The following is a 17,589-nucleotide window of genomic DNA, read 5'->3' on the forward strand; positions in this document are numbered from 1 at the left end:
GAATATTATAAAAAAAGAAATATTTATTTCTTCACTATTAATTATCCATCCCTCTTTCAGAGTGAAAACTTTAGCTATAAGTTTAGTTTTAAACTTCACAATTTTCCTTTGAAATTCTTTTTGTTTTGTACGCCAATTTACAACTAATGAACTAGGGTAGATCCGTACAAATTATGGTAAATCTGTACAAATTAGGGCAAAACCAATTGCGTTCAAGTTTTAGGGTTATGGTTGTTCTGATATCGCATGTTGGATGCAAATTGCGCAACCCCAAGATCTTCATAACTAGAACAAGAACATATATAATTAAGTAAAAAGATTAACGCACCTGTTTTGAGATCCATCGAACATAAAGCAGAAGCGGAAACACAATGTTCCATGCGCAAGTCTTTCTCCTCTATAGCTTTCCGTATCACTGGCTCAATGAGGCGGCCCCGTCAAGTGTAGCGTTAGGTAAACGTCCCTTAGGTGATGATACATGTGAGAAATTAGGGTTAGAAGAGAGACTTGAGCACTATTTATAGAGTTTCCAGCTAGTCCCCCTCATTACGGGCCAGACTCAACTTGGCCCACACTAGCCAGCCCATATTAGACTAATTAAGAAACCTTCTATTTCACCTTAGACCAACCCTATTTTACGATAACCATAAAAACAGTAAATTACAATATCAATTAATTTAGTCCACATTAGGAAAACTCTTACAAACCCCACACGCCTCCGAACCGGGATCCTCGAGAAATCAAAGCAACTCGAAACAAATCAAAAAGAAACGCATAGAACCTACCGTGGGGAGAGACGCGTTGGCAAGGGTCGGCGGCCGAGGTCCAAGCGCAATGGCGGCCGGACGAGGCCCTTCACTCACGGTCTCACTCTTCATTCTTTGCTTCTCGCTCTCTATCTCACTTGCTCTCTCTCCGTCTTGGTTGCTCACCGAAGAAACCCCCTCGCAACAGCTTGCTCCTCTCTTGCTTTTAAGCTATGGCTCGCATGCCTCTCGCCGTGCCAACTGCTGGTGTCGGCCTGGCCCGGACCACCAACTCCCAGTCGACGCTCTGCCCTCTGTCTTGTTCCCTCTGCTCCGCGTTCGTCGTCCTTCTCTGCCCTGTTGTTCGTCTCTTTTTACCAACGTGAGGGAAGCGGAAGGAAAGAAGCGGTGAAGGAGGTCAGACCGGAGGAAGAAATAAAAGAGGAGGCTGGGCCGGGCCCAGGAAAAAAAGACATGGAAGAAGAAAAAAAGAAAGAAGGTTGAGCCGGCCTAGACCTGGCCCGATCTCACTATCTTTTTCTTCTTATTTTTTTTTTAAATCACAGTTCTTTTGATTATTTTTCTTCTTCTTTTTTTTTTTTTTTTTAACAAAGAGGCTCCATTATTATTAATGCAAGTACTTATAATTCCATGTAATTTAATGAAAATTATTTTTGTTAAGGATTAAAAATCAATTCCTAATTTTCTATGCAATTAACGAACTATTAAATGGATTGGCAAAATTTGGGTACCAACATCTTCCTGATTTGTTGGATTGACAATTTTCAATCTTTTGTGTTTGTTGTTTTCATATAAATTAACAAACCAGATTTTGATTAATATAAGTACGTATATTTATAGGTCAATTAATACATTCATAGATGTACTTATGAAATCACTTGGATATAAAATAGTTGGAATATCAATTCCACATGACTTTAACTCATGTTCTACGTCTATTTAAGTTGAGTTTACTTAAATGGAACTAATGTAATATTTATAAGGACCCAAAAGGTAAAAGGATAAGGGTAAATACCACCAAAAGCCTCAAACTATGTTCATTGTGACATAAGTTCCCTAAACTTTTGCATCACCAAAACCCTAAACTATGTCACTGAGACACAAATACTCCTAACTTTTTTTGTGTCATGGAAAAATCCAAACTTATATATAGATGTTTGCATCACCAAAACCCTAAACTATGTCACTGAGACACAAATACTCCTAACTTTTTTTGTGTCATGGAAAAATCCAAACTTATATATAGATGTGTGTGTGTGTGTGTGTGTGTGTGTGTGTGTGTGTGTGACACATATATCATTTATTCCAGTTCCATCTATAGTATATTTGTCACACTAGTATAAATTTGAACTTTTTCATGACGAAAAAAAAAAAGGTTTGAGGTTTTGTGTCACAATGAGAAAGTTTTAAGTTTTTGGTAAAACAAATAAAGTTTGAGGTCTTTGTATCGCAATAAGCATAGTTTAGAGTTTTTTTTGTAGTATTATCCCAAAAGATAATGAAATGATAACATATTTTTTTATTGATCTAGTAATGACTGAAATGAGATTATTTACTTAAATAGGTTCAATAACGTAATTAGAAAACTCATTGATAGTACTCAACACTTGATTTAACTTCATTGAAAAGTTAAGGGGCTATATTGAACACATTAAAAGTTTAAGTACTGTATTAAATATTTAGGAATAGTTCAAACACTGCATTGAATGAATTAGGCCTAATTCGGTAATGGTCCTGTTCTTTTATTTTTCTATTCTTTTGTTACTTGAAATAAGAAAAAAAAAAAGAAATTCATTTGGTAATTTCAATTAATTTTTCTATTCACCGGAATAGTAAAGTGGCCATAGAGTAGATTTGGAATGAAAATAAGAAGTAGAAAAAAGTAGTTTATTGTTTTCGAGAACAATTTCTAGAAATAATTTTTTTTTTTCTTCTTCTTTCTTACTGTTGCTTGCCGCCCACCACCCACCACGACCTTTCAGCCATCCGTCAACCATCGACGATGGCAGTGGCAAGGAAGAATAAGAAAAGAAAAGAAGAAAAAATCTTAATATTTTTTTTTAAATTAAAAGATATTATACATTACAAAAAAATTGCAGATTGTACCAAACCCATTCCTATTTTTTTTTTTTTTCCATTCCAAGAATAAAATTTTGTGTGGTAATCAAAGGCATTTTTTTACTCAGAAATTATTTTGGGAATAGAAATATAAAAATATTATTTCTTAAAAAAATTATTTATTAGAACGTAAGCGCTACCAATCAGTACCTTAAAAGTTCCATGGTGACATTGCACCTTGGATTTATGGACTTTCGTGTCATTTCCTCTTCTAATAAACTAGTAAATTACATACTTGACTTAACCCGAGCATAAAATCTGATGATCTCACACAAACATGAATCACTGATCCTAGTTGTTCCCAACACAATTCCAATAGCCATTCCAAATGCAACTCCAATGGTCATCCCAAGGCTTATATCGCTCATGGCATGATTGGCGGATCTAGAATGATTTTGACTCTGACCGACGGATCCAGGATGACTTTGACTCCCCGCATGTAAAGGATCATTATCATCCCACAGTTTGGTTCCTTCAAAACTTGAACTGGGGAAAGTCGGGAATTGGCCCCCTTTAGGAATCGGCCCGGACAAATTGTTATATGCAACGCCGAACTTGGACAGAAAGGTGAGATGCACTAACGAAGAAGGTATACTTCCGGACAGATTGTTGTAAGACAAATCGAGGGTCTCTAGGCTAGTCATTCCGGATAAACTGGCAGGAATCGAACCTGATAAGAAGTTACGGGTGAGATCCAAGATATGGACATTTTTTAGATTTCCGAACTCGGGCCAGATTGATCCGTTGAGAGCGTTGTATCCGAGATTCACAGTTGGTGGAAAGCTTGTAACTCGATTGTACTGCAGCCCCCTCACGCTCCCATTCCTCCTTATGAAGACCTGCAAATCTGGAGAAGCTATTGACATATTTCTGTCGATGAGGCCAGACAATCTGGTAATCTCTTTCGGGATCTCGCCCACGAACGAGTTGTTTGATAAGTCCAAATAAATGAGAGATTGGAGGTCGCCGATCCACGACGGGATCATTCCACCCAATCTGTTCCAGGACAAATCCAGCAACTGCAAACGGGTGCATCGACGCACCCACTGGGGCATAGAACCTGTCAGTTGGCCATTCGCGATGACAAGAACCTTAAGCTTTGGAAAACTCAAACTCACACCGCTTGGTAATTCTTCGTTGAAGTAATTTAGAGTAAGGAGCAAAACTGTCAGATTTTCACAGTGCTGAAGGATCCCGAGTGCAGATGAGAGGTTTGATAGGCTCGAATTCGAGATTGACAGGTAAACAAGGCTGGAGAAGTTTTGAAGCTTTGAGGAATGGGGGTTGTGAACTTGTTCCGGGCAAGGTTCACTCTCTGCAGCTGCTGGCAATTGGGCAAATCCTCAGGGATGGGACCACTGAAATTGTTGGAACCTAAATCCAGAGTCACCAGACCGCTCAATGCCGAACAATTAAGAACTATCGTACCGGTCAGTGAGTTGTTATACAAATTGAGAAATTTAAGCGACGGCAAATTGGACAAGGAAAACGGGATGGAGCCTTTGAAGCCATTGGACTGAATTATGAAGTACTGCAGCTTCTTCATGTTCTGAAACACATCTGGGATTGACCCTGAGAATCCGTTTGTTGAAATGTCCAACCAAACCAGTTCCGTGAGATTACCGATTCCACTGCCGAGCGGCCCCGAAAACAAGTTCTTCTGAAGGCTCAATTGGACCAAGTGACCCAGAGTGAAGATATCTTCACTGATCCCACCTCTGATATTATTCATGGCCAGAGAAAGATTCTGCAAGGAGCTACAATTCCCAAGCCCGGGCGGGATAACATCAGAGAAATAATTGACAGCTAGATTAAGCACCTGAATGCCGGTCAAGTTCGTGCAAATCCACACAGGCAGAGACCCATTGAAAGAGTTCTCAGAGATGTTGAAAACGCGGAGCGAGGGCAAATTGGCGCTCGCGGGCACCGGTCCAAAGAATTCATTGTAGCTGAGATCGAGGATCTGCAATTTAGGGAGGCGGAGGAGCGACTCGGGGAGTGTGCTCTTGAGGAGGTTGTGAGAGAGATTGAGGAATCTCAGCTGGTCCAACTGGCCGAGCGAGTCCGAGAGGCTGCCCGCGAGCTTCTTGCTCGCGAGGGCCAATTCCACCACTCTGCCCGAACCGGTGGAACCGTCGCACAACACGCCCGCCCAGTCGCAGCAATTGGCGGACACGTTGGGCCCCCAACCTTGGACTGGGGACTCGAAGTTGCTCATCAAGTCTAGCAATGCCTGGGAATCGCTCGAACTGCACTCAAGGAGCCCTTGAGAGTGCAGGACCCGCGCCTGAATGCATAGCCAAGAGACGGCGACGACCACCCACAGCGAAGCCCGGCAACCCATATGAAAAAAACAGAGCACCCAAGAAAGCAACCCCAGTACGATCAATCGCAGAGACGGTACGAGAGAGTAACAGAAGAAAAAGGGTCGTAGGGATATCAAGTGACGGAGAGACCCATCTCGAGAAGGATCAAGATTTGCCAACTGCGAGAGCGTGAGAGCATGGGGAAGAGAGAGATGATGAAGAGAAGGGGAAGAGGGGAAGAAGAGAAGGCAATGGAAGATCAGAGTGATGGTGGTGACTCTTGGGCGTCCCTCTTTTTCGCTTTCCCGCTTGCGTCACTGCGAACCAAAGAGAGAGGAACAAAGAAAACGAGGTGGGTTGCGGCGAGGCAGAGGTGGGCGCGCGCGCGAGAGAGAGAGAGAGAGATTGCGGTTTGACTTCAACGCACTTGTTGGGTCTGAATACTAGGGGTGAACGGTTTCTAGTTCCTTACAGGTTCCGGTTGAAATCTGGAACCTACCTCGGGTACAAGTTCTTCATTTTTTAGAACGTGGAACTTAGCCGTCAGAACCAAGAATCTGGAACCTACCCTGTCACAGGTTCCAGGATCGGTTACAGGTTCCAACAGATTCCAACAGGTTTTTTGTTTTTTTGTTTTTTTTCATTTTTAGTTAAAAAAATGAAAATGAATGCAACAATAATAAACAAACTTGTCATTTATTAAAGAGAATATAACACAAACAGCAAACGGCATTTTAGAAGCAATAATAAACAAACTGTTTTTAGTTTTTACACTCATGAAAATCTGGTTCTTAGAACTTCTTACAGCATCAGCATCATCAACTGGTGGAAGCTCTCTCAGTAAAATTGAGTCTACTATGAGATGGAAGGGAATGTCATGATCATCTATCATGAGACATTGACTTAAAAAATCTGAATAGAAATCAATTTAAACAGAACATCAAAGCAGAACACTTGCGACACCAGCTTAGTGCTCGATCTTTGCAAGAAGTGTTCGGCAGGGCAAACGATGGCCAAATCGCACATATAATGTCTATGGAAAGATTAAGAAGTCTATTACAAATCTCCAGAAGACATTAAATCCTAATAACATCTTATATCAGCTCAATCCAGTTAAAACAGAACATCAGTAAGTTAGAACATCAAATCAATCTAAAACTGCTGCAGAATTGACAGATTTTAAAGGTATTTTTCAGCGACCAAACGACATTCACTATGGGTGTGTGACATATCAAATCGAAGCTCTAGAAGTGTATTTTTTTTTTTTTTTTTTTTTTATGTCTAGAAGGGCTCGAGGTGAAAAAACCTCATTTAGCACTTCGTTTCAGCCAAAACAATAAGTCCATCACAAAGGTACGGAATTGCATATTAATACAAATCAAGCTCAATCAACCTCAACTTCATAATTATTGATCATCAATCCACAGAAAATCATCCAATAACATCATCAATCACCTGACCTAAGCATCTTATCTAAATCTAAAGTCGAATCCTAAGCCCGATCGGTTAAGCCATTCTCAACTCATCAGATTCTATTAGATGTCCTACCCATGAACGTAGCAAATTTCAATGTCAAAGTTGGTCTCAGTGACCAGGGAGAAAGAAACAGTCTTAGTTTGTTGCCCGATTTAGGTAAAACTTGCTTAACACCAATAATGAACAGGCTCCAATCAAATATATGCAAACAATGCAAACTGAGCAGCAACACCAGACTCACAATAACTACCAATTCAACGGCCAGTAAACAAAAGCAGCTAAAGAAAGATCCACAAACAAAATCGCCCTATCAAAGCATTATCATTTCAGAATCTAGAGCTCGTTCGATTCAAATATCAAACCTAGACAAACTTTTCCACTAACAAAACTTCAAGAGAGGATAGATTGAGCGCAAGACAAAGCGATCGAGAGAGAGAGAGAGAGAGAGAGAGAGAGAGAGAGAGAGAGAGAGAGAGAGGGAGAGGGAGAGGGAGAGGGAGAGAGGGAGAACTTGCAGCAGCGTCGCTCAGGGAAAGCTCGAAGTTAGGCGAGGGCGCTACGAGTCACGGGCTTCAGGGCATGGCGAAGGCAGAGCGATGGCGTCACGAGCTTCGGCGTTGCGGGCTTCGAGGCACGGCGAAGCTTCGGGGCACAACAAAGGCAGAGCAGTGGCGTCGGGTAGCAGTAGCGGGCGGAGCAGGAGTGACATCAGGTCGTTGCAAGTCGGTGCGGGCTGCAGGCGAGGCGCGGCGGGGCTTGGGATCTATTGTAGAGGGCTTCTGATGTCAGCGCGAGCGAGCAGGGGTCACTTGGAGACACGGCAGCCAGTAGAAGTGCAGAGCAAATGGCGAAGAGAGAATCTCAGGTGGCGTTGAGCAGTCAACATAGGGTGAAGAGAGAAGCGAAGAGAGAACACAGGTATCCGTCCGAGACCGAGACTGAAAGTGTCATGAGTGAAAATCAAACAGGGGCTTTTTTTGAGCCCTAACCAGACTGGTTCCAGTTCCCAGTGCTGATTCCGGTTCCAGAACTAGGAACCATTGGTTCCCAGAAAAAGGGAACCGGGAAGCAGATTTGGTCCCTTTGGAACCGAGAACCGAACCGGAACCTTCCCTGGTTCTCGATTCTACCTGGGAACCGTGCTCACCCCTACTGAATACCAACTCAATTGCTGCTCCTCCTCTACACTTCCAAACACGGAGAGAGAGAGAGAGAGAGAGAGAGAGAGGTTGCGAGTGCGGCAATGGAGGAAGCGGAGACGGACAAAGCTGAGCAGGTGGCGCTCGACGGGGAAGGAGGAAAGGCGACCGGCAAGAAACCGGTGAGCCTCGAGATTCACGAAGGGAGGGAGGAAGCGAGGGAGGGAGAGGGAAGTCAAAGGGGATGATGGCGACACATGGGGGGATTCCAACAAAATCTACACCATGACGCCATTATTGTATTATTGTATGCAGTTGGGTGAGGCTAGTAGCACCGACAATGACACGCGACACAACATGACACGATACGCCGACACGTGATTTTTCAAAAAAACAAATAATTCCAACACGTTGTGACACGTTGGATATTAAATATATATTTTTATTTCTTTTTTATGTTTATTTCAATCAAATTAATTTGATTCAAATTCATAAACAAATAAATAAACCTAGAATGATTTACACTAAAAACATTAATTCACCATTTATTAATATCATTCATTGTTTCAACTTGACAAATTTAACTCTATCTCAATAATTCATAAAACTTGAAGAAAAAACAAGCAATCCACGTTCTGAACTTGCATGTTAAATATGTTGGAAGAAAAGAAAAAAATTTAAGGGATGAATTGTGTATCATAGGAAGTAAGAGTCAAAAAGAGAAGAAAATACTAGTTTTTTTTTTCTTTCTTCATTTATTATTTTTATTATTGTGTTTTACTTTTTCATATATATACATTTTAATATCTTATTTATTAATTTTTCTTAAAATGGGCCTTACTATTAGAATTACGTATCGGAAACTCGTATGTCGGAAATAGACTCAAATGTTGGAAAGTATCGGGAAAGTTGACTAGGTGTCGGATTTTTCAACACGTGTTGACCAAGAGTGTCGGAGAGTGTCGGACACGTATCAAAGTGTTCGACATGACACGAAAACTCTTGGAGAGTGTCGGTACTTCATAGGGGTTGGGTAGGCAGGTAATTTATTAATCATTTTATTCCCAATTTTCTTTTTCTTTATTTTCATTTTCGTGAGAATCTTCAAAAAGAAAGGGTTAATTCATTTATGGGATAACGGAGTGCATGGTCCCTTAAATTTTGCATGGCCTGTGATATGATCCATAATTTTTTAATTTATTTAATAAGATATATAAACGTCAGTATGATATGTAATACAATTTGGGGGATGCCCTCGGTTCGTTCTTTGCCGTAATTCCACCCCTAACGTAATCAATGGGAAAAATGGTAAAACTTCGTGGACGAAGAAAAAGAATGTGGATGGCGTTTTCGTCAGCCCCCTTCGAGAGAAAGCGCATTTTCCGATGCGGGGTTTGTAAGAACTTAGCACGTACGCATCTCTAGTCAATGAATTCATATGCTTTTGTGAAGGGTTAGTATCACTAAAAAATTTAAATTGATATATCTATGACAAATTTACATATAATAAATTTACCTTATATTAGTTTTCATTAAATTTTACTATCAAATTACTGAATTGAATACATGTGCTAGTTGATGGGTGTACCAATTTGGTATTTTATCTTCCATCTTGTCACAAGGTACTAGTTTGTATTTTTTTGCTGGTATTAATTCAATTTAATGGAAATTAACTAAGATTAAATTTGTTACAAATATATTAATTTGAGGTTTTTAGTGGTTAACATATTAGTTTAGGAAAAATTTGTTACCGGTATACAAGTTTAGAGTTTTTGATAGTTAAAAAATTAATTTGGGGTAAATTTATTTTAAGTATATCAATTCATGGTTTTTTATGGTATTAACTTTATTCATGCACAACCACCCATGGTGGCGGCGTAGTGGTTGGGCGTTGGTTCCTTTCGCGAGAGGTCTAGTGTTCGAATCCATGCTTCGTTCCAGGGTTTACTCCAACCGCGAAACGGCGCACCGAGGTTCCCTGGGTTACATAAATAAAAAAATAAAAAAAAAACTCTATTCACACACATTCGATTTTACAAAAGATGCTTGTGGGAGAACGATCTGTTCCTTCTCTCTTTTATTTTTCCGTTATCGAGGAGAATGGAAGAAACTCGAGGTATCATTTTCTCCTGTATTTCGGTACATTAGGGTTTTATATGCCCAATACATAGTCGAGAGTTTTATATTTTGGTACATGTACTTCGCTTGCAGTGAATTAAAGATGATGCGGGACCTTGAGTTATGATATAGCACTGGTCATTTACCCGCCCTTATAATATAATAATTAGTTTTCCATTTTGCTGAATGAACTTCCACCGTATAATCTCGTGAACTCCTTGGTATTTAAAATTCAGATAGAGAAAAGATTTTGGTTGCCCCGGCTATGTTTTGAGAGGCCACACATATTGATACACACGGCCACATGTAGGGATATACGTGAGAAAAAAGAGAGGTAAGAACGCGAGTTCTCTTGGCCAAGTTTTGGCCGAGACCCACGTCGTCACTGCCCCCACGCTCTCATCATCCGTGACAACTTGTCGACGAGCCGCAAGCCTTGCCATGCTGAGCTCGCTGTCTTCAACCTTGACGATGCTGCTGCTCTAGTCTAGCCGCGTTGACGACGAAGCTATTGTTCATTCCACGATAACGCTAAGTTGCTGATCTCACTGCCCGCATCACCTGTGCCGCACCACTTGTCCTCAAGAATCAACGAAATCCCATCTTCATCATGCCTTTTCTTCTTCGACAAGATCAACACGTGTAAAGAAGACAAAAGGAGCCATTACACGAGAGAAAGTCCTCATATTCAGAGGTCAATAGTCAACAAAGATGAGGGCCGCACAATTGATACATCCATGCAATTGAGGGGGAGACGTTCGTTGAATATATGTCAAACGGAGCCCAGAACGCAGCAAGTTCCAGTGCTGATCCGACGAAGTCAAACAAGCGGACTCCAAGCGGCGTCACAGCAATTTGTTATCGATCCCAGCAGCGCCCTCGGCTTCTCTAGCAAGCACTCAGACCTTCAAGCGTCAATTGAGCCACCAGTGGACTCCCGAACGCAGATCTTGGAGCCTTACCAAGTTGCTGCCTTGGCGAAATTTCTTAGACGATTACACGGTATCTAACTCTTGGCTTTCCTCGGCAGTTTGTTGGGGCAATTCAAGTCCAATTCAGTGAGCCTCAACACCACCAAAATCCAGTCCTGACATCCAAGTCTGAGCTGTGAGCCTCGCCGAGCATTACCATATCACTCGCGAGTAGCCGTAGCCGTTCGAGGATTAGAATTTGGGAGCCAATATTCAGAATAGGTAAAATTTTTGTCTATTTTGATTTCCGAAAATTCCGTTTCCTTATTTGATATATTCGTTGATGCACATGATTGAAATCCCTAGCGTGATATTCGCAACTCGAGGAGCTCTCAAATTAGGGATTGACAGTCCGATTTTCACGCCCGAAATCCGACTCGCAATCTCTTGCAAAAATCGACAATCCGATCTCGATTCGCGAGATTCGATTCGCGATTTAATTTTAAAATTGGTCAACCCGATCTCATGCGCAAGATATGATTCACCATTTTTTGGACATCAATCTTATATTACTTGATTTGCTGTTTTGAGTCAATTTTATTTTCGTAAAAGAAAAAATCCAAAAAAAAATTGATTTAGGATTAGGTTTGTTTTAGAATATTCCTAGTTTTACGGTTATCTTGTATGTTTAGAATTGCAATCTTATTTCGAATTTTTAAATAAAAAAATGCCTTCATTTAGGAGTTAGTTTTCTTTAATTTAAATGGCACGTTTAATTATTTGGCAAAAAGTTTCAAATTTTACAAAGAAAAATACAAAAAAAAAAAATCATCATGCATGTATCATGTAGAATTAGGGCATCCTTGACACGTCATTGCATATTAGGTTGATTGCATGTTTAAGTTTTATTTAGATGGATCCTTTTAGATAGACTGCATTTTAGGTTAGAGATTACTTGATTAAGATAAGACTCTAGTTTAAATTAGGATTTGGCTTAACCTAATTCCTAATACAAATTGAATAGAATCTTAATCTAGCTAGATAATCTTTGGATTTTTCTAATTTCGAATTTCATGAAAAATATAAAAAAATTGCCTTAGAATTAATCAATTTCATTCTTTAGAATAGATTACATTTTATTTATATCATATAGTTTAAGTTATATTGCCATGCCATATCATTACATATTAGATTAGTAACATTGCATTACATGTAGATTATATTCTCATTAAGAAAAACGAAAAAAAAAATTGAGTGATGGCGTGTTAATTAGAAATCATATCTAGGATTGCTGATGTGAATTCTAATCTAACACTGCAAATGCTTTCGTTGCTATGAGGTAAGTCCTGCAATTTATTTACTAATTTATCTTGGTGTTAAATTGGTGGTTTGCGCACCCGCATGGTTATCTCACATGTTAAGAAAATAGATTTAAAATCAATTCAGCTGCCTGCTAAACATTTTTCAAAATATAAGATAAATGTATCGAAAGGGTGTTAGAGAAATCTAACGTAATCAAGTCCCCGTACCCAAAATCTTGTTTGTAGAAGTAAAATAATTTATTCGTTATTTTACTTAGGTGTCTAATCGACCTACCATAAACTGATTAGTGGCGACTCCCTTTTGCATGCTAAATATTTGAACTTAAGTCGCGATTGGTATGGGTTTAGGAGAGCTCGAGTTAAGTCTAGGCTTAACAATTTATTAGCCAAACTCTAGGTGGTTCACCCCTGGAAAATTGGTCGCGACAATAATAATTTGAGCTAAGGAACTGTGCATGATGAAAAAAAAAAGATAAATGCGTTGGAAGTCCTAATACTTGTCATGAAAGTGCAATAGAGTCATAAAATTTTCAAAAAATGCAATCCAATTCTAAAATTTATCATTAAAATGCAATCAAGTCTTAAAAATTTCAAATAATATGATCAACATAATGACTTAAATTGGGTCAATTTGATAAGTTTTGGAATTTTTTGAAAATTTTAGAACTCAATTGTATTTCGTGAAAAGTTTTATGAGTCAATTATAATTTTTGAAAGTTTTAAAATTCAATTACACTTTCATGATAACTTTTAGAATTTGTAATGCACTTATCTAAAAAGAAAAGAGGCAGGAAAGGAACATCTTATAATATATAAATGACTTCAGGTACATTTAACTCATGATCAGGACGATTGCTTCGAGGTCCAAAGCCTTGCGGAACTTGATGCCGAGTGACAAGTGAGAAATGTTAAATCATATGTGAAGAGGACAAGAGCCAACACCAAGGCCGTAAAAAAGAGTTAGGAAACAGGGCGAACCATCCTTAACGAGCAAGCTCTGAACCCCAAACTGAAAATTCTCTAAAAAATCTCCAAACGGATACGAAGAACCTAGGATTCCACTATCCGTCACAACTCATTCTAGCACGGAGCAATGAAAAAAAAAAAATAAAATCCCCGACAAAGACAATTGCTAGTAATTCACGATATTGTGTGAAAGGACAATATCCGCCAACCCATCTAGAACTAAAACATAGGAGGACTATCTGCAGTGCAAGGACCGACCTGAAAGAGAGGAGTGGGCTCTCTATGTTTTTCTCCTACGCGTTTTTGAAGTCCAACTGAATAAACCGCCGAAGTTTGCTTTCTCTTCAATAATATATGTTGCAAATATTTCCACCTGAATATAGAAAGAAACTAAGGGCGTGTTTGGTAACGATTATGTTCCCGCGAGCTGATTCTGACTAAAAATGATTATCTTTTATTCTGTTTCCGGAAATTGATTCTGAGTAAAAAAAACGTGTTTGGTAACTGTCCAAATTTTTTTATTCTGGAATAGAATTGTGTTTGATACCGTGTTAATTGATTCTGTTCCAAATTAATTTCTTTTGATTTTTAAATAAATTTTAAATACTTTTTTTACTTTTTTTTCTTTACTTTTTCCTTTTTTTCTTTCTTTTTTCCCTTTTTCCTATTCTTCTTCCAGCCGACCGGCGGACGAGGGCCGGCGACGCCACCGGAGCGTCGCCGCCCTTGGCGAGGTCAGCCTTGGCTCGCCGGCACTGGGCGAGGCTCGCCGAGCCTCGCCGGTGGCCGTGAGCCTCACTAGCGGCTAGGCGAGGCTCGGCTTGCTAGATCGGGCGAGGTCGAGCCTCGCCGGTGGTTGGGCGAGTAGGCTAGCCTCGCCGGGGCTGGCGAGGCCGGCTCGCCATCGCCGAGGCCGGGCCTCGCCAGATCTAGGAGGCCGAGCCTCTCCGGTGGCTGGGCTTGCCTTTGGCGAGCTCGCCGAACCTCGCCCCGGCTCGGCGAGCCTCCGGCGACCTTGCCGACCGGCACCGGCAAAGGGGACAGCGGTGGCGGGCGGCGGCGAACGGTGGCGTACGGCAACCGGGATGACGAAAGGGAAGAATGAGGGTTTATCGTTTTGATTTTTTTTTTTCTGATTCTCGGACAGAGAATCAAATTTTTTTTTATTCTCAAATCTTGTCCAAAATTGTTCCCGGGAACAAAAATTTTACCAAACGCGATTCTCGTCCCAAACTGATTCTAGGAACAAAAAATCAGAATCTAGCCCTAAGAAAAGTAAGAACAGCTGCAAAAACTAATGGAAGAGAGAGATTCGGGGCCGAAAGGTTCGGTTCGATCCCAGAAGTAAAGCCTAGTGACGTCTGGATCGTTTGAACAGTCAAAATCCACTGTTTGGTGCGACATCGCTGATTTCCTTATAACAAAAAAAGTCAAACATAGGCGGCAGGCAGGGCCTCCGGATTAGGACCACGTTTGTCCTTAGTTTTGTGTTCAGACCATGCCCCAATGCTGGTCCCAACCAATGGATTGCCTCGACTAAACTCTTTTTTTTTTTTTTTTCTTTTTTCTTGCTTAAATTAAACATTTACGATTCGCTTATTTTAACATTTCCTGAGTCGGGAAAATTTGGGAAATTCTCACAATTTTCTAAAATTTGAGTAATATGTTAATTGTCGGTGGGAAAGTAAGATAGCACGGTGGTGCTTTTATTAAGTCCAAATAAATGGCCGACTTGATCTTTCGATGGCCCTCTTGAGAAAAATTGCGATGTCTCTAGGGTTGTTGTTGACCAAGTTACACCCACTCGGATGTTGTTGTACAACTTATTACCAGCTAACGGACTCTAGACGTGGGCTGAAAATTTTCGATTGTTACAAATATTTATAGGCTTAACTATCATTCAAGAATCTAGTTTGAGAATATTCTTTCTTAGGTGGAAAAAAATATATATGATTTTTTTCTCATTGTCATTGAGTTGATCAATTGATTTTTTTTTTTTTTTTTTTTTATTTATGAGATTAATAAAAAGATTTATTACAAAGACACAGTTTTAGTAAATATCTTCTAGAGAAAAAAGTCAAAGAGAGTAAGAGTCCATTTGTTTTCACAGAACATGAATAATTTGTAAAACATTTTTTTTTAAATAATTGCTTATATCACTTACAAAAATGAATTAACGAAAAATATTTTCATTTTCACAAAAAAAAATTAAAATAAATTGTTATCAATAGTAAAAATATTTTTATTGACTAATTATTTTAAATAATATGAATGATATTTTTAAAAAATATTTTTAAATTTATTTTTGCTAAACAAATGGGGCTTAGTGTAGTTGACTTTAGAAAGAGAGAGAGAGAGAGAGTACAACGTTATTTATTTCTTCCAATATTATGACGTTACCAAATGCACGGCCTAAAAATGTTTTTTTTTTTTTTTCAAATTTATGTGTTTTGTTGAATTTGGGTTTTGTGAAGACTCAGGCAGGAAAGAATGCATATGGGATGACTACTAATACCAATGGGACCGAAAGAATAAATAATTGAGAATAAGAATAATAAACCAATAAATGGAACTGCAAAAATTTGTTAAGCGTTATTGATTGCGCATTTTTTACCATTGACCTATCCCTTTTATAGCCTTGTACAAAGTGTAGTTGTCAATGCATGATTATTACTTGAGTCACAAATTGCAATTGCTTCTGAGATTCCTGACTCCACGCTCACAATCTTTTACTACATATCCTTATCACAAGGCAGTTATAATTTTCAAGATTTCCTTTAATTTGACTTTTATCGAACATGTTTGACCATTTGTCGTCGTAAGCTGACAGTTGCTTTGATCTCCCTTTCATCGATGACACCATAAGTTGCATGACATCGACATTGAGCCTTCACCAATATGTAGTCGTGTTACTTTCCGTTGACAACCTAGCACCTCCGTTAAACATTGGGTGATTTTGGGTGTCAACATTATGACATTCTAGGGAGGTTAGGACAGCATCTTGTATTAATAAGCAGAAAATACGATAAAATACGGATATGTAATTTAATATGTAGGTTAATTCTCTGTCTATACAATAATTCAGAAAAAGAGAAAGCTGTTTGACTTTGTAACATACGGGTTGCAGTCGACCAGGCCTCTTCATTTAACGATCCAATTAGAAGGAAGGACTAAAAATATTGGCTGGGATGATGAACTGGCGGAATTAGTTAATTAATTAATTTTCTGTATTTCAAGAATTAAAAATAGTTGCCGTTCGACGTACGGTGGGCCTTCTTTATTGATGGGCTTGAGCAGCCGGGGCCATGGATGAGCTTGAAGTGTCGTTTGCTCTGATTCCCCGCGTTGACATTCTCATTTGATTAACCAAAGTCTTCTGAACAAAGTCTGACAGCATCCGTTTATAAAATATCGCATAGGGGCTGGCGGGGTTTAACGATCCAGTTAGAAGGAAGGGCCTGATGGGCCTTGATGGATGTTTGAATCAGCGATGAATCAGTTTGAATCAATGGATCACTTCTTGGCTTCATTATCAGCTCGCAGCTCCAAGGTAGTCGAGGGTCTCCACGAGTGCTGGGGATGCAATTTCAAATGCAGATGAAGCTCTGACGTTTTTTTTCCCTTTTTGGGCGAATCCACCGACCTTACCTTCGATAAAGTCGCAGCATGCTCCTGCAATTGCTCCTTCGGTTGGCCCTTCGAGCCATCGATATTAAACCTGAGAGAGTCCCGTTCCGGCGGAGTCCATGTTGTAGATTGATTCACTCGCTTTCTCCCTGGACTAACAACTCCCGGGTTCTGTCTCATGAAGTTCTTGTTCATGGGAAGGCGGCATTGAGAATTAAGCTCGGATCTGGTACCTGGAGGTGGAAGATGAATAAATTTCTCGCCTTCCATATGTGCCACATAACTCCTGCAAATTCTGCCCAGGATGGAGAGTCAATCTTTGCGTAGACATGTCAAATGAGTGAGTTAGATTCCGGTCAGACCAAATTGACTCATTATCCCATTTGTGATCTATTTATTTGTAACACAAATTTATTGACCCAAATCTGACCCTAACCCATATTTAACTTGACATATATTACTGAAATACTTCCATATTTACTCAATGTAGGAAAGCTTATACCTAAACTGATGTGAGAATGTTAAGTGAGTAAGCATGAAATTGAGTGACAATAAGAGAGAATGAAAAGAGAGTCATAAATATGCGTTGGATTTAAGTAAGTTGTAAATCTATTCATAATCCATTGACCCACTTAACACTCATTATGCTTAAACCTATTAGTACCCCATTTACTCAACATAATTGATCCATATAATAACTCAGCTCATCATATATAGATTAATAAATGAGCTTATAACTTATTTTGACAGCCTACCTTTGCATCAACTAATTGCAACGACCACTTGTCCATTCTCGTGATTTCCTGGTGCAAGATGTTTACATTTAGTCTTGCGTGTGG

The 17,589-nt window shown here is 39.6% G+C and overlaps 1 pseudogene; it reads right to left on the minus strand.

Annotated features, from left to right (window-relative positions):
* Nucleotides 1–3,036: 3,036 nt before the first annotated feature.
* Nucleotides 3,037–5,566, minus strand: LOC104423798 (annotated as a pseudogene).
* Between the last annotated feature and the right edge of the window lie 12,023 nt (nt 5,567–17,589).

Source organism: Eucalyptus grandis, chromosome 10, assembly GCF_016545825.1.
Source record: "Eucalyptus grandis isolate ANBG69807.140 chromosome 10, ASM1654582v1, whole genome shotgun sequence".
NCBI lineage: Eukaryota > Viridiplantae > Streptophyta > Magnoliopsida > Myrtales > Myrtaceae > Eucalyptus > Eucalyptus grandis.